Source organism: Sapajus apella, unplaced genomic scaffold (genome assembly GCF_009761245.1).
Source record: "Sapajus apella isolate SASKATOON/1434 unplaced genomic scaffold, GSC_monkey_1.0 scaffold9, whole genome shotgun sequence".
Lineage (NCBI taxonomy): Eukaryota > Metazoa > Chordata > Mammalia > Primates > Cebidae > Sapajus > Sapajus apella.
The window spans coordinates 41,246,925-41,273,230 of record NW_022436949.1 but is presented as its reverse complement, the minus strand read 5'-3'; the positions used below and the strand labels follow the sequence as shown (position 1 = coordinate 41,273,230).

Genomic DNA, 26,306 nt, shown 5'->3' with positions numbered 1-26,306 from the left:
TTTTTGAGATGGAGTTTCACTCATGTTACCCAGGCTGGAGTGCAATGGCGTGATCTCGGCTCACCGCAACCTCCGCCTCCTGGGTTCAGGCAATTCTCCTGCCTCAGCCTCCTGAGTAGCTGGGATTACAGGCATGCACCACTATGCCCAGCTAATTTTTTTGTATTTTTAGTAGAGACGGCGTTTCACCATGTTGACCAGGATGGTCTCGATCTCTTGACCTCGTGATCCACCCGCCTCGGCCTCCCAAAGTGCTGGGATTACAGGCGTGAGCCACCGCGCCCGGCCTAATCAGCCTTTTAAAGCTTGAGGTGAGATGTGTGTGGGCTGAAACTCAGCGCTGCAGTTGTGCATGAGAATCACCCTTCGTGGTACCCCATCTCTGGGACGTTCTCGGCTCTGTGCAGTTCCTTCAGGAACCATGAGCCTTAATTTACTTTGCTAAGTTCAGACCTTCTTCTCCTCCCCTCCCCTCCCCTCTCCTCCCCTCTTCTTCTCTCCTCTCTTGCCCATTTTCCTGTCCTCCTCTCCTTCAGTACTTCTGTAGCTTCCCATTCCTGTTCTGTTTTCCCGAAGGCCTCATTGTGTACGGAAACCGTGGTGGGGGCTGTGCTGTCTCCTCCCTGCCTCCTGCGCTGTTGGATTTGGGAATGACCTTGTTGAGAGTCTCACTGCCCCTGGGTCTCTTTTTGGTCCAAAGGCTAGACCTATAGAGTTGGATCACTTTTTTTTTTTTTTTTTCTGGTGAAATAAATGGTTTTTCACCTAAAAAAAAAACCCTATCCATATCTACCATCCTAAGATTATTCTCTGTTCTTCAGAACAGGAAGCTTGGGAAAGCAACTGTTTTATTCAGAGATAAGTACACTTGATACAATTCAGACCATACATTTGTAATGCGCATTTAACACGTAAATCAATTGTACGAGTAGATTCTGTTTACTTTTTCTTTTGTTAATCAGAAGACTAAATAAACATAAGCGGCCTCAATTATTTAACACCAAAAAATGTTGACACTGTAGAGATAAACCTCAATATCAAGAAATAAGCTTTCCATGTTCTCCTTGAAATAAATAGAAAGTTTGTCTGATATCAATAATTATCCCTTAGAACTAGGATGTATTGAGGTTTTATGCGAGCAAACAGGCTATTTTCAATTTCTGTGTTTGTATATTTACCTATAATTGCCAACTTTCTAAAAGTGATGTTTCCTCTTGTGTAAATGCCAATTGGATTTAGCAAATGTCATGATTATTCGTGCCATCTGTTGGTGAAATGTAGTATGACAGCATCTTTTGTGTGCAAGACAGTTATCACGGAGAGAGGAGGGCTATCAGGACAAATTAAACTGGGATTCTGTACTCAAGAATAGCAGAGAATCTATCTTTTATGAGGCAATTTGAAATTTGAACACTGGAAGGGTATTTGGTGGTAGTAAGGAATTACTGTTTATTTTTAGCTGTGACATAGATATTGTGGTTATGTTAAAATGTCTTTATCTTTTAGAGATACATGGTAAGATATTTCTGAATGAGTGTAAATGATATGTGTAACTTACTTTAAAATAATGCTAGCAATTTTCATACATGCACAATGTGGATTAACCTTGAAAACATGCTAAGTGAAATAAGCCAGACACAAAAGGACAAATATGGCCAGGCACGGTGGCTCACACCTGCAATCCCAGCACTTTGGGAAGCTGAGGCAGGCAGATCACTTGAGGCCAGGAGTTTGAGACCAGCCTGGCCAACGTGGCAAAACCCCGTCTCTACTAAAAATATAAAAATTAGCTGGGTGTGGTGGCACGTGCCTGTAACTCCAACTACTCAGAAGGCTGAGACAGGAGAATCACTTGAACCCTGGAGGTGGAGGTTGCATTGGAGACAAGATCATGCCACTGCACTCCAGCCTGGACAACAGAGTGAGGCTCTGTCTCAAAAAAAAAAAAAAAAAAAAGTGGCGGTGGGCAAATATACAAGGTATCTAGAGTAGTCAAATTCACAGAGACAAAAAGTAGAATGATGATTATGACAGACTGGGGGAGGGGAAATGGGGAGTTATCAGCTAATGGGTCCAGAGTTTTCGTTTTGTAAGAACTCTTTTCTGGAGATGGATGGTAGTGATGATTGCACAACAAGGTGGATGTCTTTAATACCACTGAACTGTGCACTTAAACATGATTAAAATGTAAATTTATAGCATGTATCTTTTACCACAATAAAAAATTAGGGCCTGGTGGGTGCTCAACAAAAAAAATTAGGGCCTGGAGGTAGGAAGGGGGATTCATCTGGGTGGTTGGGGTGGAGAGAGTACCTGAGGTCACCAGCTTGTCGGTAGAGGCAGGGGCGGTGGAGGTAGAAATGCAGAGTTTCAGGGTCCACCAACCTTTACCTTCAGCCAGAGAAGTAACCCTCCAGATCAACTACAAGAACAAACCTGCAATCCTGAGAAAACCCACAGACCCTCTGAAGGAAGCAGACTGCTCCAGCAGGACCCAGGAGACACCCCAAATATTGTGAGTGGCCCAACTGTGGAAGCAGAAAAGGGAGACCCTCCTCTTCCTAGAGGAAGAAGTTTCTGACTTTAGCTGGAGCCCAGTCAAGTTAGTGAGCCGAGCTGAGTGAAATACAATGGTAGAGGAAGCAACAGAGAGGCCCTGTGAGCTTGCTGGGTCCCCAAGCAGCCCATTCCTGCCTGGCACCACAGAGATCCATCAGGAGGGTGGCCAGAGAAGCAGAGGGTAAAACTCCACAGGGAGAAGGAATTCTCTAGCTGAACTTTGCAACAATTTGAAAGGGGCAAGAAGCCTCCTGGCCAGAACCTGGGGGAGGGCACGAATCTGACACACAGATTTCACATGCAGGGGGAGGAACTGATGCTCTTTTCTTTTGAAACTGGGAGGTGAAAAGCCTTGTGCAAGTTTTCAAGCCCATCTCACCCTCCACCTGGAAACAGACTTGAGGCTTTTGTGGGGAGGCATGGTGGTAGTGAGACTGGCCCTTTGGTTTGTGTGGGAGCTGGGTGAAGCCTGTGATTGTAGGCTTTCCCCAACTTCCCTGACAACCTGCATGACTCAGCATAGGCAGCCATAATCCTCCTAGGTACACAACTCCAGTGACCTGGGAATCCTACCCCTGTCCCCAACAGCAGCTGAAACAAGACCCGCCCAAGGAGAGTCTGAGCTCAGACACACCTCACCCCACCCCGACCTGATGGTCCTTCCCTACCCACCCTGGTAGTGGAAGACAAAGGACATTTAATCTTGGGAGTTCTAGGGCCCCGCCTACCACACATCCTTCTCCACATTACTACAGCTCATGCTTTCTGGAAAGCGCCACCTCCTGGCAGGAGGCAAACCAGCACAAAAATAGAGAAACAGCCAAAGTTAAGGACCCTCATGAAGTCCATTGCACCCTCCACCACTTCCACCAGAACAGGTGCTAGTATCCGTGGCTGAGATACCCATAGACAGTTCACATCACGAGACTGTGCAGAAAAGCTTGGAACTGGGTAGACTCACTGGGTAGCTAGACCCAGAAGAGAGACAGAAATGTATAAACATGGAGAGAGATCCAAGATGGCTGATCACTAGCAGCTCGGGATTGCAGCTCCCACTGAAAGAGCAGAGAACGAGAGGACGCCACACTTTCAGATCAATTTTTGTTGCTCACACACCAGGAGATTCCCAGCGGAGGAGCCCCACCTGTCGCCAGCGTGACTCTTGAGGCCGGTGAGGCGGTTTTGCCGCTGCCTTGGTGTGGCGGTTCTTGGTGCAGAGGTGGGCTGCCATTGCCAAGGCAGTTGCAATTATACCTGTATAAACAGGACTGCAGGGAAGTTCACATGGGAGCTGGGCAGAGCCCACAGCAGCTCAGCAAAGCCTCTGCAGGCAGGCAGTAACTAGGCTCCTCCTGGCTTGGCAGGGAAGCCCTGAAAAAAGGCAGCAGCACAACAGAAACTTATAAATAAAGCCCTAACTCCCTGGGACAGAGCACCTGGGAAAAAAAAGAGCGGGGGTTTATGAGTTCAGCTGCAGAAGACGTAAACGTACCTGCCCAGCAGCTCTGAATGAACAACAGAGCTCACAGCTCAGCACTTGAGCTCCTATAAAGGACAGACTGTCTCCTCAAGCAGCTCCCTAAGCCCTGTGTATCCAAAGAGTCACCTCACAGAGGAGGGCTCAGACTGACATCTGGCAGGTATCCTTCTGGGACAAAGATAGCAGAAGAAACTGGCAGCAACCCTTACTGTTCTGCAGCCACTGCAGGTGATCCCCAGGCAAGCAGGGCCTGAAGGGGACATCAGCAGTCCTATAGCAGAGGAGCCTGAATGTTAGAAGGAAAACTAAGAAACAGAGAGAAATAACTTCATCATCAACAAACTGGACATCCACTAAGAGACCCAATCTGAAAGCCAACAACTACAAAGACAACAGGTGAATAAATCCACAAAGATGGGAAGAAACCAGTGCAAAAGGATGAAACACCCAAAACAAGAATGTCTCTCCTCCTACAAGGGATCACAACTCCTCACCAGCAAGGGAACAAGTCTGGATGGAGAATGAATGTGATGAATTGGCAGAATCAGGTTTCAGAATGTGGGTAATTGGAAACTTTGCTGAGCTAAAAGAACATGTTCTAACCCAATGCAAAGAAACTAAGAACCTTGAAAAATGATTTGACAAAATGATAATGAGAATAAACAACTTAGAGAGGAATATAAGTGAATTGATGGAGCTGAAAAACACAACAAGAGAACTTCGTGAAGCATGCACAAGTTTCAACAGCCTAAATGACTAAGCAGAAGAAAAGATATCAGAGGTGGAAGATCAACTCAATGAAATAAAACGAGAAGGCATGATTAGAGAAAAAAGGGTAAAAAGCAATGAACAAAGTCTCCAAGAAATGTGGGACTGTGTGAAAAGACCTAATCTACATTTGATAGGTGTACCTGAATGCGACAAAGAGAATGAATCCAAGCTGGAAAATACTCTTCAGGATATTATCCAGGAAAACGTCCCCAACCTAGAAAGGCAGGCCAATATTCAAGTCCAGGAAATACAGAGAACACCACAAAGATATTCCTCAAGAAGAGCAATCCCAAGGCACATAATCGTCAGATTCACCAGGGTTGAAATGAAGGGGAAAATGCTAAGGGCAACCAGAGATAAAGGTCGGGTTACCCACAAAGGGAAGCCCATCAGATTTACAGCGGATCTCTCAGCAGAAACCCTACAAGCCAGAAGAGAGTGGGAGCCAATATTCAACATCCTTAAAGAAAAGAACTTTCAGCCCAGAATTTCATATCCAGCCAAACTAAGCTTCATAAGTGAAGGAGAAATAAAATCCTTTACAAACAAGCAAGTATTCAGAGATTTCATCACCACCAGCCTGCTTTACAAGAGCTCCTGAAAGAAGCACTAAACATAGAAAGAAACAGCCAGTACCAGCCACTCCAAAAACATACCAAATGGTAAAGAGCATTGACACAATGAAGAAACTGCATCAACTAATGGGCAAAAAAACCCAGCTAGCATCAAAATGGCAGGATCCAATTCACACATAACAATATTAACCCTAAATGTAAATGGGCTAAATGCCCCAATCAAAAGACACAGACTGGCAAATTGGATAAAAAGACAAAACCCGTCGGTGTGCTGTATCCAGAAAACCCATCTTACATGCAAGGATACACAAAGGCTCAAAATAAAGGGATGGAGAAAGATTTACCAAGCGAATAGAGAGCAAAAAAATGCAGGAGTTGCAATTCTCATCTCTGATAAAATAGACTTTAAACCAACAAAGATCAAAAGAGACAAAGAAGGACATTACATAATGGTAAAAGGATCAATGCAACAAGAAGAGCTAATGATCCTAAATATATACGCACCCAACACAGGAGCACCCAGATACATAAGGCAAGTTCTTAATGACTTACAAAGAGACTTAGACTCCCACACAATAATAGTGGGAGACTTTAACACCCCATTGTCAATATTAGAGAGATCAACCGGACAGAAAATTAACAAGGATATCCAGGACTTGAACTGAAGCCTGGACCAAGCAAACCTAATAGACGTTTACAGAACTTTCCACCCCAAATCCACAGAATATATATTCTTCTCAGCACCACATCACACCTACTCTAAAATTGACCACAAAATTGGAAGTAAATCACTCCTCAGCAAATGCAAAAGAATGGAAATCATAACAGTCTCTCAGACGACAGTGCAATCAAGTTAGAATTCAGAATTTAGAAACTAACTCAACTGCACAGCTTCATGGAAACTGAACAACTGACTCTTGAATGTTGACTGAATAAACAATGAAATGAAGGCAGAAATAAAGATGTTCTTCGAAACCCACAAGAACGAAGACACAATGTACCAGAATCTCTGGGACACATTTAAAGCAGTGCCTAGAGGAAAATACATAGCAATTAATGCCCATATGAGAAGCAAGGAAAGATCTAAAATTGACACCCTATCATCAAAATTGAAAGAGTTAGAGGAGCAAGATCAAAAAAGCTCAAAACCTAGCAGAAGACAAGAAATAACTAAGATCAGAGCAGAACTGAAGGAGATAGAGACAAAAAAAAAATTCTTCAAATAATCAATAAATCCAGGTGCTGGTTTTTCGAAAAGATCAACAAAATAGACCACCACTAGCCAGGTTAATAAAAAAGAAAGGAGAGTATAATCAAATAGATGCAATACAAAACGATAAAGGGGATATCACCACATATCCCACAGAAATACAAACCATCATCAGAGATTATTACAAACAACTCTATGCACATAAACTAATAAACCTGGAAGAAATGGATAAATTCCTGTACACTTGCCTCCTCCCCAGCCTAAACCAGGAAGAAGTTGAAACCCTGAATAGACCAAAAACAAGGGCAGAAGTTGAGGCAGCAATTAATAGCCTACCACCCAAAAAAAGCCCAGGTCCAGACGGGTTCACAGCCGAATTCTACCAGACATACAAAGAGGAGCTGGTACCATTCCTTCTGAAACTATTCCAAACAATCCAAAAAGAGGGAATCCTTCCCAAATCATTTTATGAGACCGACATCATCCTGATACCAAAACCTAGCAGAAACTCAGCATAAAAGAAGACTTCAGGCCAATATCCATGATGAACATAGACACAAAAATCTTCAATAAAATACAAGCAAACCAATTACCACAGCACATCGAAAAGCTTATCCACCATGATCAAGCAGGCTTCATCCCAGGGATGCAAGGCTGGTTCAACATACACAAGTCTATAAACGTATTTCATCACATAAACAGAACCAAAGACAAAAACCACATGATTATTTCAATTGATGCAGAGAAAGCCTTTGACAAAATTCAACAGCCCTTTACACTAAAAAAACTCTTAATAAACTAGGTATTGATGGAACATATCTCAAAATAATAAAAAGTATTTACGACAAACCAACAGCCAATATCATACTGAATGGGCAAAGACTGGAAGCATTCCCTTTGAAATCTGGCACTAAACAAGGATGCCCTCTCTCACCACTCCTATTCAATATAGTACTGGAAGTTCTAGCCAGAGCAATCAGGCAAGAAAAAGAAATAAGCGGTATTCAAATAGGAAAGGAGGAAGTCAAATTGTCTCTATTTGCAGACGACATGATTGTACATTTAGAAGACCCCAATCATCTCAGCCCAAAATCTCCTGAAACTGATAAGCAACTTCAGCAAAGTCTCAGGATACAAAATCAATGTGCAAAAATCACAAGCCTTCCTATACACCAATAACAGACTTAAAGAGAGCCAAATCAAGAACAAACTGTCATTCACAATTGCTACAAAGAGAATCAAATACCTAGGAATACAACTAACAAGGAACGTAAAGGACCTCTTCAAGGAGAACTACAAGCCACTGCTCAATGAAATCAGAGAGGACACAAACAGATGGAGAAACATTCCATGCTCATGGTTAGGAAGAATCAATATTGTGAAAATGGACATACTTCCCAAAGTAATTTACAGATTCAATGCTATCCCCATCAGGCTACCAATGACCTTCTTCACAGAACTAGAAAAACCACCTTAAACTTATTGTGGAACCAAAAGAGAGTCCGCATAGCCAACTCAATTCTAAGCAAAAAGAACAAACCTGGAGGCATCACACTACAGGACTTCAAACTATACTATAAGGCTACAGTAATCAAAACAGCATGGTACTGGTACCAAAACAGATATAAACCAATGGAACAGAACAAAGCCCTCCAAGGCAACATGACACACCTACAACCATCTGCTCTTTGACAAACCTGACAAAAACAAGCAATGAGGAAAGGATTCCCTGTTTAATAAATGGTGTTGGGGAAACTGGCTAGCCATGTGCAGAAAGCAGAAGGTGGACCCCTTCCTGACACCTTATACTAAAATTAACTCCAGATGGATTAAAGACTTAAACATAAGACCTAACACTACAAAAACCCTAGAAGAAAATCTAGGCAAAACCATTCAGGACATAGGCATAGGCAAGGACTTCGTGACCAAAACACCAAAAGCATTGGCAACAAAAGCCAAAATAGACAAATGGGACCTAATCAAATGCCACAGCTTCTGCACAGCAAAAGAAACAATCATTAGAGTGAACCAGCAACCAACAGAATGGTAAAAAATTTTTTCAGTTTACCCATCTGACAAAGGGTGGATATCCAGAATCTACAAGGAACTAAAACAGATTTACAAGAAAAAAAACAAACAAGCCCATTCAAAAGTGAGTGAAGGATGTGAACAGACACTTTACAAAAGAAGACATACATGAGGCCAACAAACATAGGAAAAAATGCTCATCATCACTGGTCTTTAGAGAAATGCAAATCAAAACCACATTGAGATACCATCTCATGTCAGTTATAGTGGCAATCATTAAAAAATCTGGAGACAACAGATGCTGGAGAGGATATAGAGAAATAGGAAGACTTTTACACTGTTGGTGGGAATGTAAACTATTTCGACCATTGTGGAAGACAGTGTGGCGATTCCTCAACGACCTAGAAATAGAAATCCCATTTGACCCAGCAATCCCATTACTGGGTATATATCCAAAGGATCATAAATCATTCTACTATAAGAACACATGCACACGAATGTACGTTACAGCACTGTTTACACTAGCAAAGACCTGGAACCAACCCAAATGCCCATCAATGATAGACTAGACAGGGAAAATGTGGCACATATACACCATGAAATACTATGCAGCCATCAAAAATGATGAGTTCATGTCCTTTGTAGGGACATGGATGAACCTGGAAACCATCATTCTCAGCACACTGACACAAGAACAGAAAATCAAACACCACATGTTCTCTCTCATTCATAGGTGGGTGTTGAACAATGAGAACACATGGACACAGGGAGGGGAGTATCACACACGGGTTTGTCAGGGGGAAATAGGGGAAAGACAGCAGGGGGTGGGGAGTTGGGGAGAGATAGCATGGGGAGAAATGCCAGATATAGGTGACGGGGAGGAAGGCAGCAAATCACACTGCCATGTGTGTACCTATGCAACAATCTTGCATATTCTTCACATGTACCCTGTAACCTAAAATGCAATAAAAAAAATTATATGTCAACTATTGGGGGAAAATTTCTCTGCAAGGTGCATATTTAAAACCTGTACTTTCATATATTACACATCAATACTCCTAGAATTCTGTTGCATACAGATTTTCATTCATCAGTTGAATAGACAACTGAGTTATTCATTTTCTAGACCTGCTTGCAGGCTAATAGTTTATTTTGACAGCATTGCCATCTTATGTAGGAATGTTTTGACAAGTGTGTAAACATCTTGTTGCATTTTGTTCTATTTTATAAAATCCAACAGGAAACAGTATTAAAGTGCTAAACTAGTGATTTTAGAGATAATAAAAAATAATAATAAAAATAAAAATTACCACCAAAGAAAAAGTCCAGGACCAGATGGATTCACAACAGACATTCAAAGAAGAATTGGTACCAATCCTTTTGACACTATCCATGACATAGATAAAGAAGGAACCCGTCCTAACTCATTCTATGAGTCAGCATCACCCTAATACCAAAACCAAGAAAGGAAAGGACACAACCAAAAAATTAAAAAATAAAAAACCCCCAAAAAACTGCAGACTGATATCCTTGATGAATATAGATGCTAAAATCCTTAACAAAATACAGCTAACCGAATCCAACAACGTATCAAAAAGATAATCCACCATGGTCAAGTGGGTTTTATACCAGAGATGCAAGGATGGTTTAACATACACAAGCCAATAAATGTGATACATCACATAAACAGAATTAAAAACAAAAATCACATGATCATCTCAATTGATGCAGAAAAAGCATTTGACAAAATCCAGCATACCTTTATGATTAAAACTCTCAGCAAAATTGGCATACAAGAGACATATCTTAATGTAATAAAAGCCATCTATGACAGACCCACAGCCAACATAATACTCAAAGAGGAAAAGTTGAAAGTATTACCTCTGAGAATGAGAACAAGACAAGGATGCCTACTCTCACCACTCCTCTTCAACCCAGTACTGGAAGTCCCAGCCAGAGCAATCAGACAAGAGAAAGAAATAAAGGTTATCCAAATTGGTAAAGAGGAAGTCAAAGTGTCACTGTTTGTTGATGATATGATCGTTTACCTTGAAACCCTAAGGACACCTCCAGAAAGCTCCTAGAACTGATAAAATAATTCAGCAAAGTTTCCAGATACAAGGTTAATGTACACAAATCAGTAGCTCTTCTATACACCAACAGTAATGAAGTGGAGAATTAAATCAAAAACTCAACCCCTTTTACAATAGCTGGAAAAAAACTGAAATACTTAGGAATATACCTAACAAAGGCATCGAAAGACCTCTACAAGGAAAACTGCAAAACACTGCTGAAAGAAATCATAGATGACACAGACAAATGGAAACACATCCCATGCTCATGGATGGGTAGAATTAATATTGTGAAAATGACCATACTGCCAAAAGCAATCTACGAATTCCACACAATCCCCAACAACATACCACCATAATTCTTTACAGAGTTAGAAAAACAATTCTAAAATTCATGTGGAACCAAAAAAGAGTTCACATGGCCAAAGCAGGACTAAGCAAAAAGAACAAATCCGGAGGCACCATACTACCTGATTTCAAACTATACTCTAAGGCCATAGTCACCAAAACAGCATGGTACTGGCATAATAGGCACATAGACCAATGGAACAGCACAGAGAACTCAGAAATAAACCCAAATACTTACAGCCAACTGACCTTGAACAAAGCAAATAAAATCATAAAGTGGGGACAGGACACCTTTTTCAACAAATGTTGCTGGGATAATTGGTGTGTCACATGTAGGAGAATGAAACTGAATCCGCATCTCTCACCTTATACAAAAATCAACTCAAGATGGATTAAGGACTTAAACATAATACCCAAAACTTATGATTAAGGACTTAAATGTAATACCCGAAATTGTAGAAAATAACAGTGGAAAAAACCTTCTAGACATTGGCTTAGGCAAAGATTTAATGACCAAGAACCCTTAAGAAAGTGCAATAAAAAAAGATAAATAGCTGGGACCTAATTAAACTAAAGAGTTTTGCATGGCGAAAGGAACAGTCAGCACAAGAAGAAAATCCACAGAATGGGAGAAAATCTTCACAATCTATACATCTGACAAAGGGCTAACATCCAGAATCTACAAAGAACTCAAACAAATCAGTAAGAAAAAAAAAACCAAATCCCATCAAAAAGTGGCCTAAGGACATGAACAGACAATTCTCAAGAGAAGATATATAAATGGCCAAAAACATTGAAAAAAATGCTTAACATGACTAATGATCAGGGAAATGCAAATCAAAACCGCAATGCAATACCACCTCACTCCTACAAGAATGGCCATAATAAAAAAATAAAAAAAAACAATAGATGTTGGCATGTATGCAGTGAACTGGGAACACTTCTACACTGCTGGTGGAAATGTAAACTGGTACAGCCACTGTGGAAAAGAGTGTGGAGATTTCTTAAAGAATTAAAAGTAGGGCCGGGCATGATGGCTCATGCCTATAATCTCAGCACTTTGGGAGGCTCAGGCAGGTGGGTCACCAGAAGTCAGGGGTTCGAGACCAGCCTGGCCAACATGTGAAACCCTGTTTCTACTGAAAAACAAAACTAGCTGGGCATGGTGGCAGGTGCCTGAATCCTGGCTTTTTGGAGGCTGAGGCAGGAGAATTGCTTGAACCCAGAAGGCAGAGGTTGCAGTAAGCCGAGATCATGTCATTGCACTCCAGCCTGGGAGGCAAGAGCAAAAAAAAAAAAAAAAAAACCTAAAAGTAGAACTACCATTTAATCCAGGAATCCCACTACTGGGTATCTACCCAGAGGAAAAGAAGTCATTATACCAAAAAGATACTTGCACGTGCATGTTTATAGCAACACAATTTACAATTGCAATATCATGGAATCAACCTAAATGCCCATCAATCAATGAGCGGATAAATAAACGGATATATATGTGTGTGTGTGCATATATATATATGGAATACTATGCAGCCATAAAAATGAATGAATTAACAGCATTTGCAGTGACCTGGATGAGACTGGAGACTATTATTCTAAGTGAAGTAACTCAAGAATGGAAAACCAAACATCATATGTTCTCACTGATATGTGGGAGCTAAGCTATGAGGACACAAAGGTATAAGAATGATAAAATGGACTTTGGGGACTTAGGGGGAAGAGTGAGAGGGGACTAGGAATAAAAGACTACAAATATGGAGCAGTGTATACTGTTCAGGTGATGGGTGCACCAAAATCTCACAAATCACCACTAAAGAACTTACTCCTATAACCAAGTACCACCTGTACCCCAATAACTTACGAAAAAATTGTTAAAAAAAATTAATCCAGGCACCACGGCTCATGCCTAAAATCCTAGCACTTTGGGAGGCTGAGGCAGGAGGATCACTTGAGCCCAGGGATTTGAGACCAGCTTAGGCAACACAGTGAGACCCTGTCTCTACAAAAACAAAAACAAAAACAAACAAAACAAAAAAACCTTAGCAATTAGCCAGGCATGGTGGTGTGCGCCTGTAGTCCTAGCTACTCAGGAGGCTGAGGTGGGAGGATCACTTGCACCTGGGAGGTCAAGGCTGCAGTGAACCATGACCATGCCACTGCATTGCAGCCTGGGCAACAGAGTGAGATATCATCTCACAAATTAAAAAATTAGAAAAAAATAGAAACATAGGGAATGGGAGTACAAATGTAACAAGATCATTTATGAGTTCATGGAGTACATGAACATTTATACTCTTCTCTGTTATTTTTGTATGTGTCTCACATCCTTTATAAGGAAAAATTTCTTTTATTCCCTAACACAATTCCTTGTCTAGGAGGGAAGATAAAATGTGAACATGAATAACTTCTAAATGACAGAAAGAGATAAACTAAGAGAAGTGCAGAGGAAATTTCAAGAATTACTACGCTTTCACAGATGAACCCAAATGCAAAGCTTCGCACAGTAATAACATGCTCGTTAGCTAGTCTTCAGCGTTATTTGTACTGAATATTCAAAAATGATTTTGTGATGACTTTATATCTGTTACGTTCTCTTCACAGGTAACCCTCTAAGGGAAAAATAGAAAAGTAAATCCTGCAAACAGTAGATAGTCTCCTTGGAAACTTCAGTTTTGGGCAAGAGGATGATGGGATAGCAGAGACTGGGCAAGAGTGTTATCCTAGAAATGACATCATAGGTTGCCAGAACAAATTGCTGGTGAGAATAGCATGTGCTTAATCAGAAGATAGATGCAGAGACCACCCATAGGTGTAGGTTAGAATCATGCTATAGATTAACGGGCTGGGCCGGATGGGGTGGCTCACGTCTGTAATCCCAACACTTTGGGAGGCTGAGGCAGTCGTATCACCTGAGGTTGGGAGTTCAAGGCCAGCCTGATCAACATGGAGAAACCCTGTCTCTACTAAAAATACAAAATTAGCTGGGCATGGTCGTGCATGCCTGTAATCCAAGCTACTCGGGAGGCTGAGGCAGGAGAATCGCTTGAGCCTGGGAAGTGGAGGTTGCGGTGAACAGAGATAGACAACAAGAGTGAAACTCCATCTCAAAAAAACAAAACAAAAACAAAAACAAAGAGCAACTGGCTGGACACAGACAGTTCAAATCCACAGCACAAGGACAACAGCAGCAGCGACAACAGCAAATCTTCGCCTCATTTTGGCCACTACTTTCAACCTCCTTTCTCCACCACAAACCTTATTTCTTGACGTTTTCCATGTGCAACTCATTCATTGAGCACCCAAGTAGCAGGCTCCATGTTGAGCCCTGAGGCTATAAAAGGAGCGTGTAGTTCCGCCTTCCCAAAGAGCTCACAACACAGTGAGTTGGAGGCACATGCACAACTGAGAGGCTAAAGTGTGGCTACTGACTCATATGGCCAGGGTGGAAACAGAAAAAGCTTCAGGAATAAAAAGCAAGGCACCTTTCATTCTGTTTGAAATGCCTGTGAGGCAGGTTCACTGGACTGTGGTTACCAATTCCAGGGAAGATCCCACTACATGGAGATAGCAGAGATCATCGCTATGCAACCACCAGGAAGAGGAATCCAGATACTTCCAGCCATAGCTTTTTTTTTTTTTTTTTTTTTTGAGATGGAGTCTCACTCTGTCACCCAGGCTGGAGTGCAGTGGCGTGATCTCGGCTCACTGCAAACTCTGCCTCCTGGGTTCAAGCCATTCTCTTGATTCAGCCTCCGGAGTAGCTGGGATTATAGGCACGTGCCATCATGCCTGACTAATTGTTTTATTTTTAGTAGAGACTGGGTTTCACCATGTTGGCCAGGCTGTCTCAAACTCCTGATCTCAAATGATCCACCCACGTCGGCCTCCCAAAGTGCACCTATTGCATCTTGGGCTACAGTTTCTACCACTTGTAGACGTTGAGTGAGACAGAACATTCACAGAACAAGTTAAGCGAAGCAACTTTATTCATCACAGATAGGCAGCAAGGCACAACAGAAACCTAGCACCCACTGGGAGCTGGTTCCACAAAGCTCGAGAAGCTGCTGGGAATAGATGAAGTCTTGTCTGCACGTGCCCCACATGGCACCCCGGCCGAGGCACCCTGAAGGCACTCCACTCTGGGTTTTATATCCGGTGGGAAAACTGGGATCACTGGACACAGCATTACAGGATAGCCTACTCTAAGAGGAAAAGAAACAGAATCTGGCATGTTCTGGATGGCTTTTCCTTATCTCAGAATGTTGTTTCCAGCACATTCTACCATGATTCTGAGAACTACAAGTGAAAAATGGGGGAAGAGCTGAGTTATTAAGGCCATCCGGGCACCAGTGCTGCAATGCGTGGGAAGGTCATCCCAGAGGAGGTTACATTTGAGTTGGCCTCAGAGGATGACTAGAATTTCTAGTCCTGGCCTGACACAGTGGCTCACGCCTGTAATTCCAGCACTTTGGGAGGTCAAGGTGGGTGGATCACAAGGTCAGGAGTTCGAGACCAGCCTGGCCAATATCATGAAACCCCGTCTCTACTAAAAATACAAAAATTAGCTACTCATGGTGACAGGTTCCTGTAATCCCGGCTACTTGGGAGGCTGAGGCAGGAGAATGGCTTGAACCCAGGAGGTGGAGGTTGCAGTGAGCCTGTCTCAAAATAAATAAATACTTAAAGAAAAAAAAAAGAATTTCTAGTTTTTGTCTGGAGGAAATAGAATGAGCAAAGACATACAACCATGTATGCCAAAAACAATTTGTCCAGTGAATGTGAGTAAACTCAGGCTGAAATGTAGCAGGCATGATGGGGAAGGAGCTATGGATTGACCCTGATTATGAAAGCTCTGATGTGCCACTCTAGGGAATCTGAGTGGGCCCGGGCTTCAAAACCAGCAGTGATGAATGGTAGAATTCTCTTTGGCCAGATCAGATTTGAAAATAATTTTGAATGCCTTTGGATAGGAAATTCAGTCCCAATTACTCACAGACCTGTAACGTAAGTCCTGAAATTAAGATTCAAAACTAAGTGCTGCCTTGATCTGGAAGGCTGGTAAAACCAGGGTACAGAGGCTCAAATGGATTAACTGCAAGTTTTCCTCTTACTCTGCTCCTGGTGGGTAAGGTCCTCTAGCCCAGCAGCCCTCCTTGGCAAAGGGACCAGCCACAATGCTAGGCTTCAGTTCCCCGCCAGCCTACAGAATCATCCAAGCAAACCAAAACATCCTCCCACAGGAACAAGGGGCACCTCACTCTCTTGTTACTACAAAGCCTGCCTCCTACAGCTCCTGCTGGTTCACTCTGTTTCCAACTGCAATCCCTACGTGGCTCTGTGGGGGGTGGTGGTGTCCTCTATCTCATCTGTCTAGTGTTGGGTGTCATACATTCAACCATCCTCTCAACCCTAGGGCGGGAATCCCTCCCTCACCAGTGGGGTGAAGTGGAGGCAAACTAAATAAGACCGCATCATACCATGTTGTATTGCACCCTGCTTTTTCTTCTTTTTTTTTTTTTTGAGACGGGATCTCACTCTGCTACCCAGGTTGGAATGCAGTGGCACGATCTTGGCTCACTGCAATCTCTGCCTCCCAAGTCCAAGCGATTGTTGTGCCTCAACCTCCTGAGCAGCTGGGACTACAGGTGCTCACCACCATGCCTGGCTAAATTTTTTTTGTATTTTTAGTAGAGATGGGTTTTCACCATGTTGGCCAGGCTGGTCTCGAACTCCTGAGCTCAAGTAATCCGCCCATCTTGGCTTCCCAGAGTCCTGGGATTACAGGCGTGATCCACTGCACCTGGCCACACCCTGCTTCTTTCCACACTTACATTTCCTACCTAACTGAAAAAGCTTGACCTTGTGACACCTCTTTTCAGGGGAATGACATACAAAATTATTCATAATTACATATTATGAAATATTTTACAAATATTTTCCTTTAAGGGAGATTAGGGAGGTAGTGTTTAGGATAGATTCTACATGGAACACATTAGAAGTAGAACGATGAGTCAAGAAGTATCTGAACAGAACGATAGCCATAGTTGGGTGGTGTGCACTGGATACTGTGATACGCTGCCCAGAAAGGACAGTGAAGGACATCAGGCCCCAGCTGCTGGTAGTGCTGCTGCACCCAGGCTGTAGCTTTTAGCCCTCTCAGAAAGTGCCTGAGCTGCAGAGAGCTGCCTCACCCGAGGGCATGCCCTGTCTTAGTCCTTTGGGGCTGCCATAATACCAGAGACTAAGCAGTTCATAAACAACAGAAATGTATTTCTCACAATTCTGGAGACTGGGAAGTCCAAAGTCAAGGTACCAGCAAATTTGATGTCTGGTGAAGGTTGGCTTCCTAACTGATAGATAGTGTCTTCACACTGTAACCTCACAGGGTGAAAGGTGCAAGGGACTTTTCTGGGATCTCTTCTATAAGGGCATTAATACCATCACGAGGGCTCCATCCTTGTGACCTAATCACCTCCCAAAGGCCCTGCATCCCAATACCGTCACCTTGGGGGTTAGGATTTTAACATGAGTTTTGGAGGGACACAAATGTTCAGACCATAGCACACCCTTCCTGGGGAAGATCATATTGAGTGACCAATGGCTTCCCAAAGTACTATGATTACAGGCGTGATTAAATTTGTGGATGTTTAATGGGCTTGCTTATTTATTTATTTTTGAGATGGAGTTTTGCTCTTGTTACCCAAGCTGGCATGCAGTGGTGTGATTTATGGCATGATCTCGGCTCACCGCAACCTCCGCCTCCTGGGTTTAAGCAATTCTCCTGCCTCAGCCTCTCAAGTAGCTGGGATTACAAGCGTGTGCCACCATGTCCAGCTAATTTTTTTTATTTTTAGTAGAGACAGTGTTTCACCATGTTGGTCAGGCTGGTCTCGATCTCCTGACTTCAGGTGATCCACCCACCTTGGCCTCCCAAAGTACTATGATTACAGGCGTGAGCCACCATGCCCAGCCACCTGATCGAGTTTTTACATTTTTAAATAATTGAAAGAACCCAAAAGAAGAATATTTTGCAATGTATGAAGATTATCTGAAACTCCAAGTTTAGTGTTCGCAAATGAAGTTTTCCTGGAACACAGCCATGCTTATTCACTTAAGTGTCACCTGTGACTGCTCTCATGCCCAACAGCACAGTTGAATAATTGCCACAAAACCACATGGCCCTCAGAACCCAGAAGTTTCCTACCTGGTGCTGACCCCTGCTTTACAGCTTTGCTGCTTCACTCTATGGTCTGAAGACCAGCCTCACCGGCTTTACTTGGGAGGCTGTTAGAAACACAGAATCTTGGTCCCTGCCCTAGACCTACTGATTTAGATCCCAGGAAATATGTATTCCCATGAATCTTGGAGACGTCCTGGCTTAGCGGGCTCTGCCCTGGCCGTCCTCTGCTGCCCCTCCCCTCAGTGCAGGCAGTCTGCAAGGTCAAGGGCATGCATACTCCTGGAACCACTTCCCCGTCTAGGCCATGCTCTGAGTGCCTGGGAATTTTCTGCTTCCAGAGTCAATGCCAGTCTCCTCTCTGGGGTCCATCCTAGCCCAACAGATGGTCAAGATGCAGCTGTTACAGGGTGGAAAGAGAGTCCCTGTGTTTGAATTTACAGATGGTACATCCTCTCACTCAAGCAGCAAGTTCCTCAAGGCACAAAGTGGGAAGAGGAGGGGTAAGGATGGGAGCTGGGGTTAGCTCTTGCTGTCCCATTACCTTCTGGCTTGGGCTCTAGAGCCCAGGAATTCTTGCCTGCCATATAGTTATGTATATATATTTGACAGTTTAGTCACTTGATAGATAACTTTTTTTTTTCCCCGAGTTGGAATCTCACACTGTCGCCTAGGCTGGAGTGCAATGGCCCAATCTCACCCCACGGCAACCTTCACCTCCTGGGTTCAAGCAATTCTCCTGCCTCAGTTTCTCAAGTAGTTGGGATTACAGGGTGCTGGCCACCACACTAGGCAAATTTTTTTGTATTTTTAGTAGAGACAGGGTTTTACTATGTTGGCCAGGCTGGTCTTGAACTCCTGACCTCATGATCTGCCCGCCTCAGCCTCCCATAGTGCTGAGATTACAGGTATGAGCCATGATAGAGAACTTTTAGCTTATGGACCTTTACTGATACTCTTGATCCCGGGCCCATGAATGAGAAAAGCATGTCTATTGAATGTTTCTCAATGTGTGTTCCAAGGACTGCCTGCAGTAGAATTCACACGGGTTGTTTGCTTAAAATGCAGATTCCTGGGTCCTGCTTTTGATTATCCTGAATCAGAATTTTTGAGGGTGGAGCCAAGGGATCTGGATTCTAACAAGCTCCCCAGTGGTTCTGGTTCACACCAGTTTCAGGAGCAGTTGTAACTGGGGTAGGGTGGACAGGAGCTGGCTCCCAGAGGGCAGGAGCTTCAGGGAAGAAGAAAAGGAACCAGCCAGGTCAGAGCACCAGTGCTTCAAACGCTTCCCATTTCTCTCATTAGCACTCTTCCTCATCTGCCCTCAACCCAGCCCTGGGCATGAGCTGCAGAGAAGTTTTCTGCCAGGATTGGGCAAGGGCATTCTCCCCCAAATATGGGGTCTTCAGACTGCTCTGCAGAAAGTCTGAGTCAATGTGAAATTAGAAAGAAGAGCGCCATGGATTGGCTGTGTCCCCACTCAAACCTCATCTTGAATTATAGCTCCCACAATTCCCACATGTCATGGGAGGGACCCAGTGGGAGGTAATTGAATCATGGAGGCAGGTCGTTCCCATGCTGTTTCCGTGATCGTAAGTCTCACAACATCTGATGGTTCTATAAGAAGGAGTTCCCCCACCATACACTGTGGCCTGTTGTGGGGTGGGGGGCTAGGGGAGGGATAGCAGGGGGTTGGGGGATAGGGGAGGGATAGCATTAGGAGAAATACCTAATGTAGATGACGGGGTGATGGATGCAGCAAACCACCATGGCACGTGTATACCTATGTAACAAACCTGCACATTCTGCACATGTACCCCAGAACTTAAAGTATAATAATAATTAAAAAAAGGAGTTTCCCTGCACAAGTTGTCTCTTCCCTGCTACCATGTAGGATATGATGTTCCTCCTTGCCTTCCACCATGATTGTGTAGCCTCCCCAGCCATGTAGAACTGTGAGTCTAAAGAAAACCTCTTTTCTTTATAAATTACCCAGTCTTGGGTTTATCTTTATCAGCCGTGTGAAAATGGACTTATACAAAGAGGAACTAGGGGAGCTTGGAGGAACCACAGAGACTCAATCAGGGATTCAGGTGAAATCTTTGTTGCAAACCCTTGGGCAGGCGAGAACTCCTGGACTCCTGCAGGGGACGTGGGAGGAGCTGTACATACAGACAGTGCTGTCCCGCCAATGTGGGTTCAAGCCCTGCATCTGTCACCTGCTGTGTGGCCTTCATCAAGTGTCTTAAGGTCTCTTATCTGTTTTCTTATCTGTAAGATGAGAATCTTCTTCCACAAACCATGTTTATTTAAAATACATGCTTATTTTGAAAGTGATGTAGCAACATTTTCTCTAGTCAATGTTCTTTCTCACTCATAATTTTAAAACATTTATTCATGACTAACTAGGATATTAAATCTGTGACTTTATTTATTTTTGCTAAATGCCCATCTCAAAGAAGAATATTATTTTATATAGCTCAGTGTCTTTTAAAAAATAAGGCTTAGTAATGCATATTTGCAATAAAAATATTTGACAATGAAAAATATGGGAACCCTAATAATACCTTCTATGCTTGCCATTGGAATGAGACGTGATAATTAAATAAAACCCATTCTTGCCACAAAGATCTAAGTGGTGCCCACTGTGTATTAGGAAGCTTGTTATCTTCCACCGCTGCACCTTCTGATGATTGCTCTCACAGCCACTTAACCATTGGCTAATAAAATGAACCTGCAACCTCTGCCTTCTGGGTTCAAGCGGTTCTCCTGCCTCATGCACAGGAGTCCATGAGGCTCCAGTTGCAGCCCTGTACCAGGCCAGTGCTTGACCAGTGACCTCTAACTCTGAGACTCCTTGTGAGAAAGTAATTCCTGAAGTCACGTGGCCGAAATGCTCACAGCACATGATTCTTAGGATGAGCCCACCTGTCGAGACCACAGCCTGGGACTCACCGTCACAAGTGAGTGATGAACGCGGAACTCTAATGAAACCGTCAGCAACAGCTGTGCCATACTGCAAGTCACCACGAGGGGGAAGCAGAATACAAGCATCCAGGTGACAACTAAGGAAGCGCTGAGGAATATGACCCAGGAAGACAAACGGGCCTGGGAGGGGAAAAGGATCCCAGGCGCACCCTCCCTGTTCACCCCACACACCATGCAGACAGTCACACCCCTGGGCTTGCTCTCAAACCACCGGATTCCTCTTCTACTCTGTTCTCTGGTCCTGGTACAGCACATTGTATCTCACGTATGGCAAAGGCCAGTGGTTCTCTAACTTGGCTGCATGCTTAAATCACCTAGGGAGTTCTGTAAACTCTTTACATCTTGGCCTTATCATAATTAAATCTGAATCTCCAGTGCTTGGAAGCAGGAATCAGTGCTTTATTTATTTACTTATTTATTTTTGAGGCAGAGTCTTACTCAATTGCCCAGCCTGGAGTGCAGCGGCATGATCTCAGCTCACTGCAACCTCAGCTCCCTGGGTTCAAGTAATTCTAGTGCCTCAGCCTCCCAAGTAGCTGGAACTACAGGCATGTACCACCACCACCACCATGCCCAGCTTTTTTTTTTTTTTTTTTTTTTTTTCTATTTTAGCAGAGATGGAGTTTTGCCATGTTGGCCAAGCTGGTCTTGAACTCCTGACTCAAATGATCTGCTCACCTCAGCCTCCCAAAGTGCTGGGATTACAAGCAAGAGCCACTGCACCTGGCCTCCAGAGCGTTTTAAAATGCAACAGGTGATTCCAATTTGCAGCCAATTTTGAGAACCACTGTTTCGGGCAAAAGATCTCATTTCTTTTCAAATGGAAGCTGGCTTCTATTGTTAGAGGGCTCCTTCAAGAAGCCTCCCTAATGAACCACACATCTCCTCCATCTGTCCATGGGTCTGTCTGCAGCTGATGCCAGTACTTTTTATGTCTTAAGATACAGACACGTTACCTGGGGGTGTTGTTAATATGCAGATTCAGATTCATTCAGTCTGGGGTGGGGTAGAGACTCGGCATCTCTAAGTCCCAGGTGCTGCCCTGCTGCTGGACCACAGGCCATCCACAGCAGGCTTGACAGGGCATCTCCTGAGCTTCTGCATGTGCACCTTTGCAGCTGTTCTCCAGCTGTTTTGCATTCCTTTTCTCCTTCTGTATTAACCATGCTTCTCCTTTCTGTAAACATGACGCTTTAACATCTGCCCCGCGTGCATCTGCTCTGGGCAACCCAATATGTCTCCCTCACTGTCCCTCTCCCCCTGGAAGGAGTCCTCCTGGGTGTGTGGTTTTCAAATGAAAACCAACCCAGAGCTCACATCCCAACCAATTCCCTTTTCTGGCTCTCACACTCCAGGTTACTAATCCCTCCGCCCTAATCGCCCAAGGCCAGGTGCCTGACAAATAGGGACAGCCCGTATGCCCCAGAGCCTTCTGAAATGATTTAAACTAGCCAGTCCCGAACTAGCTTACCCTGCCTTGCCTACTCCTTCCAATGGAAACCACAGTAAGGGCTCTTGTCACGTTCTCTCCTCCCTCTGCCTCTTGACCAGCCCTCGTGCTTCCCCCGGTGGCCCTGTGTGGCATGGTGTGGCATGCCCACTTCTCTTAGATCTGTGAGTCACAAACTCTCTCCAATGGCAATCGTCACCTGATCTATTGACCTCATCAAACCTGAATAAAAATATTCACCAAACCTATTAGAACAACTCCCGTGCTAGGAGGAGAAGCGTGGCTGGTTCCCAACTTGTCTGCATCCTGCCTCCCCTCCCAGTCTTAGTCTGGTCCCTGCGATGCTGCTCATAGTATGAACATGAGACCCTGCATGCACACAGAAAAGAGCTCAATCAGTGACTGTGGAATGAACAGGTGAACAAATGTAGGGAGAAAAATTCTGAACTTGGAGTGTGAGACCTGGCTCTGCCGCCAACAGCTGTGAGAAATTGACCATGCGACGGCGGCCCCGAGACCCAGTGACTTCATTTGTCTCATCTGTGCTGTTATTTTATAGTGAGACCACACGAACAGTATGTGTTAAAGCCCTTTTCAGCAACATGGTAGCATCCTCCTTTCCCTCTCCCTCTCCTGCTTGTCACTGGTGTTTGGGATTCCAGCCTTGCCCTTCACACACGCCTGGGAGGTCCTTTCTCTTCCCGAGTCTTTGCATCTTTACCCACAGCTGCTATGGTCTGAATATCTGTGTCCCTCCAAAATTCACATGTTGAAATCCTGACGCCCAAAGTGACGGTACTGGGAGGTGGGGCCTTTGGGAGGTGATTAGATTTTGAGGGTAGAGCTCCCATTAATGGGATTAGTGCCCTTATAAAGAAGGCTCCAGAAAGCTGCCTCACCTCTGCCACCACGTGAGGACACAGAGAGAAGATTCACCTGTGAATCAGAAAGCAGCCCTCACTAGACACCAAATCCATCAGCACCTTGACCTTGGACTTACATCCCGCCCTCCAGAGCTGTTAGAAATACATTGCTGTTGTCTATGAGTTACCCAATCCATGGCATTTTGCTATAGCAGCCTGAACAGACAGACACCAGCTCAGACTCCCTTCTTGAGCTTCATAACTGTCTAACCAAACACTGACAATCCATCTCTATCCTGTTGACCCACCTGTAAGTCATATTTAACTCATTCAAAATCGAGTTCATCCTGCCTTTGCAGCTCCCAAACCAGCTCCTCCCTCATATGTCCTATCACCACACGCGCCCAGAAGGGGGGTGGCATGTGGAAGGAAGCGATCAGGGTGATGGGGATGCAATTAGATGGCAGAGATTTGTGACAAATCTCACCCAGCATGCTCATTCAGGGGGCAGCATCAATCATAAGTCACATCACAGCAAAGCCACGGTGCTTGAGTCCCAACAAGCAGAGAGAAAGAAACAGAGAGAGATGCAGGGAACTCCAACTCGTGCAGGTGGGCTTGGGATCACGGGGCACACCAGGATAGAGCCCAGGCTGGCTTCACTGAGACGCCACCCAGAGAAAGGCAGCTGGAGGACCCGAGGTGGGAATGGAGCCCTTGCCACCTTCCTGGAGCTCCAAGACAAGCACCCTCACTAGGGGCCCAGAGGCCATCAGGGCAAAGAGCACTGAAACTTCCAAACTCTGCTGGCCACTTTCCTTCCCAGAGGAGGAGCAGAGAAGCCCATGGGTGGCCAGTGTTCAGTTGGCACAGCTGAAGTGGGCCGCAAAACTCTGTCTCCAAGAATTGGCCAGGGCATCTGATGGGGGCCACGGAGCCTCATCTCCCCTCTCTTGAGCTTAGCCAAGATCAGGCTCAGCAGATCTGCCTAGGTCCCCAGGAGGGCGAGCTTGTTATGGCCGCTGGACACCAGGTGCTCCCCTTTTGAACCAAGGTCATTCCTCCCACCAGGGAGCTTCCATAGTCACAGGGATGTCCCCTGACCCCTGTCCGTACAAATATGTAGAGTGCGAGGGAGCACAGGGCAGGGGTGGGCTCCTCATCCCTGGCAGGGAGCTGCTGCATCTGATCCGAGTTGTGGGACAGCACCGAGTGTGTGCTCCTACTTCCCAGCCTACAGGTTTCCTCTTCTGTGTGTCCTCGACCCCTTAGCAGAGAAGAGCCGATTCACCCTGTCTGTGACGCCAAAACACAAGGGACCTGCAAGTTTTGAACCCTCCTCTCCACCAAGACGTGAGATGTTACTGACAGATCCTTGAGATCCTATAAGCTCAGCCCCACCACCCACCTGCCTCTGCCGGGCTCAAGCCTCCATCTGGCACCTGCAGCACAGAATAGAATAGCCTCCTCCAGGCTGGCTCCACCTCCACCCCGCCCCCATGTTCCTCCCCCCCCCCCCCCCAAGTGAGCTTTCCAAAAGGCAGATCTTACCAGGTATCACTCCTCCCCCGAAGGCTTGTCAGTCTCTCTTTGCCTTTTCCATTCTCTTCTCCTTGGTTCCTTTCTACATGTGGGTTTCCTCTCCACTTCCACTTAGACAGAGCCATTGCCCTTTCAGGCCTCCCTGCTGTCTCTGAATACACAGCTCCTTCTTGGACTTGTTCTCTTACCTTCTTTCCTGCTAGAAGCCGCAGCTAACCTGTACTTACCTTCCCTTCCTCGGCTCTGTGCTCATAGCAGCCTCCTCTAACCTCCATTTGAGCCTTCATTTTATTGCAGGCGTCCCCAACCCCTGGGCCATGGGCTGGTACCAGTCTGTGGCCTGTTAGGAACTGGGCTGCACGGGAGAGGTGAGTGGCACGTGGAGGGGCGAGGTTTCATCTGCACCTGCAGCTGCTCCTAATGGCTCGCATCAATGCCTGAGCTCCGCCTCCCATCAGATCAGTCCAACACTGGGTTCTCACAGGAACACAAACCCTACAGGAAACTGCGCATGTGAGGGATCTGGGTTGCCTGCTCCTTATGAGAATCTAATGCCTGATGATCTGTCACTGTCTCCCATCAGCCCCAGGTACGACCATCTAGTTTCAGGAAAACAAGCTCAGGGCTCCCACTGATTCTACATTACGGTGCCTGGTATAACTATTTCATTACACATTACAATGTAATCATAATACAAATTACACACAAAATAAATATAATGCATTTGAATGATCCTGAAACCCCTGCGACCCCCATCATGAAAAATGGTCTTCCACGAAACCAGTCCCTGGCACCAAAAAGGTTGGGCACCACTGTTCTAATGCATCACATTCTAATACTTTAGTTTTTATTTCTGTTTCCTCCACTGTGGGCGAGCCCCTTGAGGGCAGGGGTGTTTCCTCCAAAGCTTAACAGCCTGGCACAGAGCTGGCGTCTGAAGGTTTTCTATGAAATGAGTTCACAGCGATTCTCCAGGTGTGGTCCCTGAATCAGCAGCATAGCATGGCCGGGGAACCTGTGAAAATTCAATTCTCAATCCCACCGTGACCTGCCAAAGTCAGAGCTCTGGGGATGGTGCCTGGCACTCCGTTCCCACAGGTCTTCTGGGTGATTCTCATGCACACGCTTGTTAGAGGTCAGCTGAATGAGGCAGGTGAGAACCTAATGAAATATGATGTGAGTGGAATTTGCTATTATCACTCAGCCTGGACTGAAGGATCCAGGGTGGTAAGTGACCGAGGGC

The 26,306-nt window shown here is 44.7% G+C and overlaps 1 protein-coding gene and 1 pseudogene across 1 annotated transcript in view; one reads left to right on the top strand and one right to left on the bottom strand.

Moving 5' to 3' along the window:
- LOC116551113 overlaps nt 1–713 on the top strand; it is a 2,417-nt pseudogene extending 1,704 nt beyond the window's left edge.
- Nucleotides 1–26,306, bottom strand: part of CLDN10 (claudin 10) — a 164,592-nt gene that overhangs the window by 90,344 nt on the left and 47,942 nt on the right. The gene's annotated exons all lie outside the window — the stretch shown is intronic.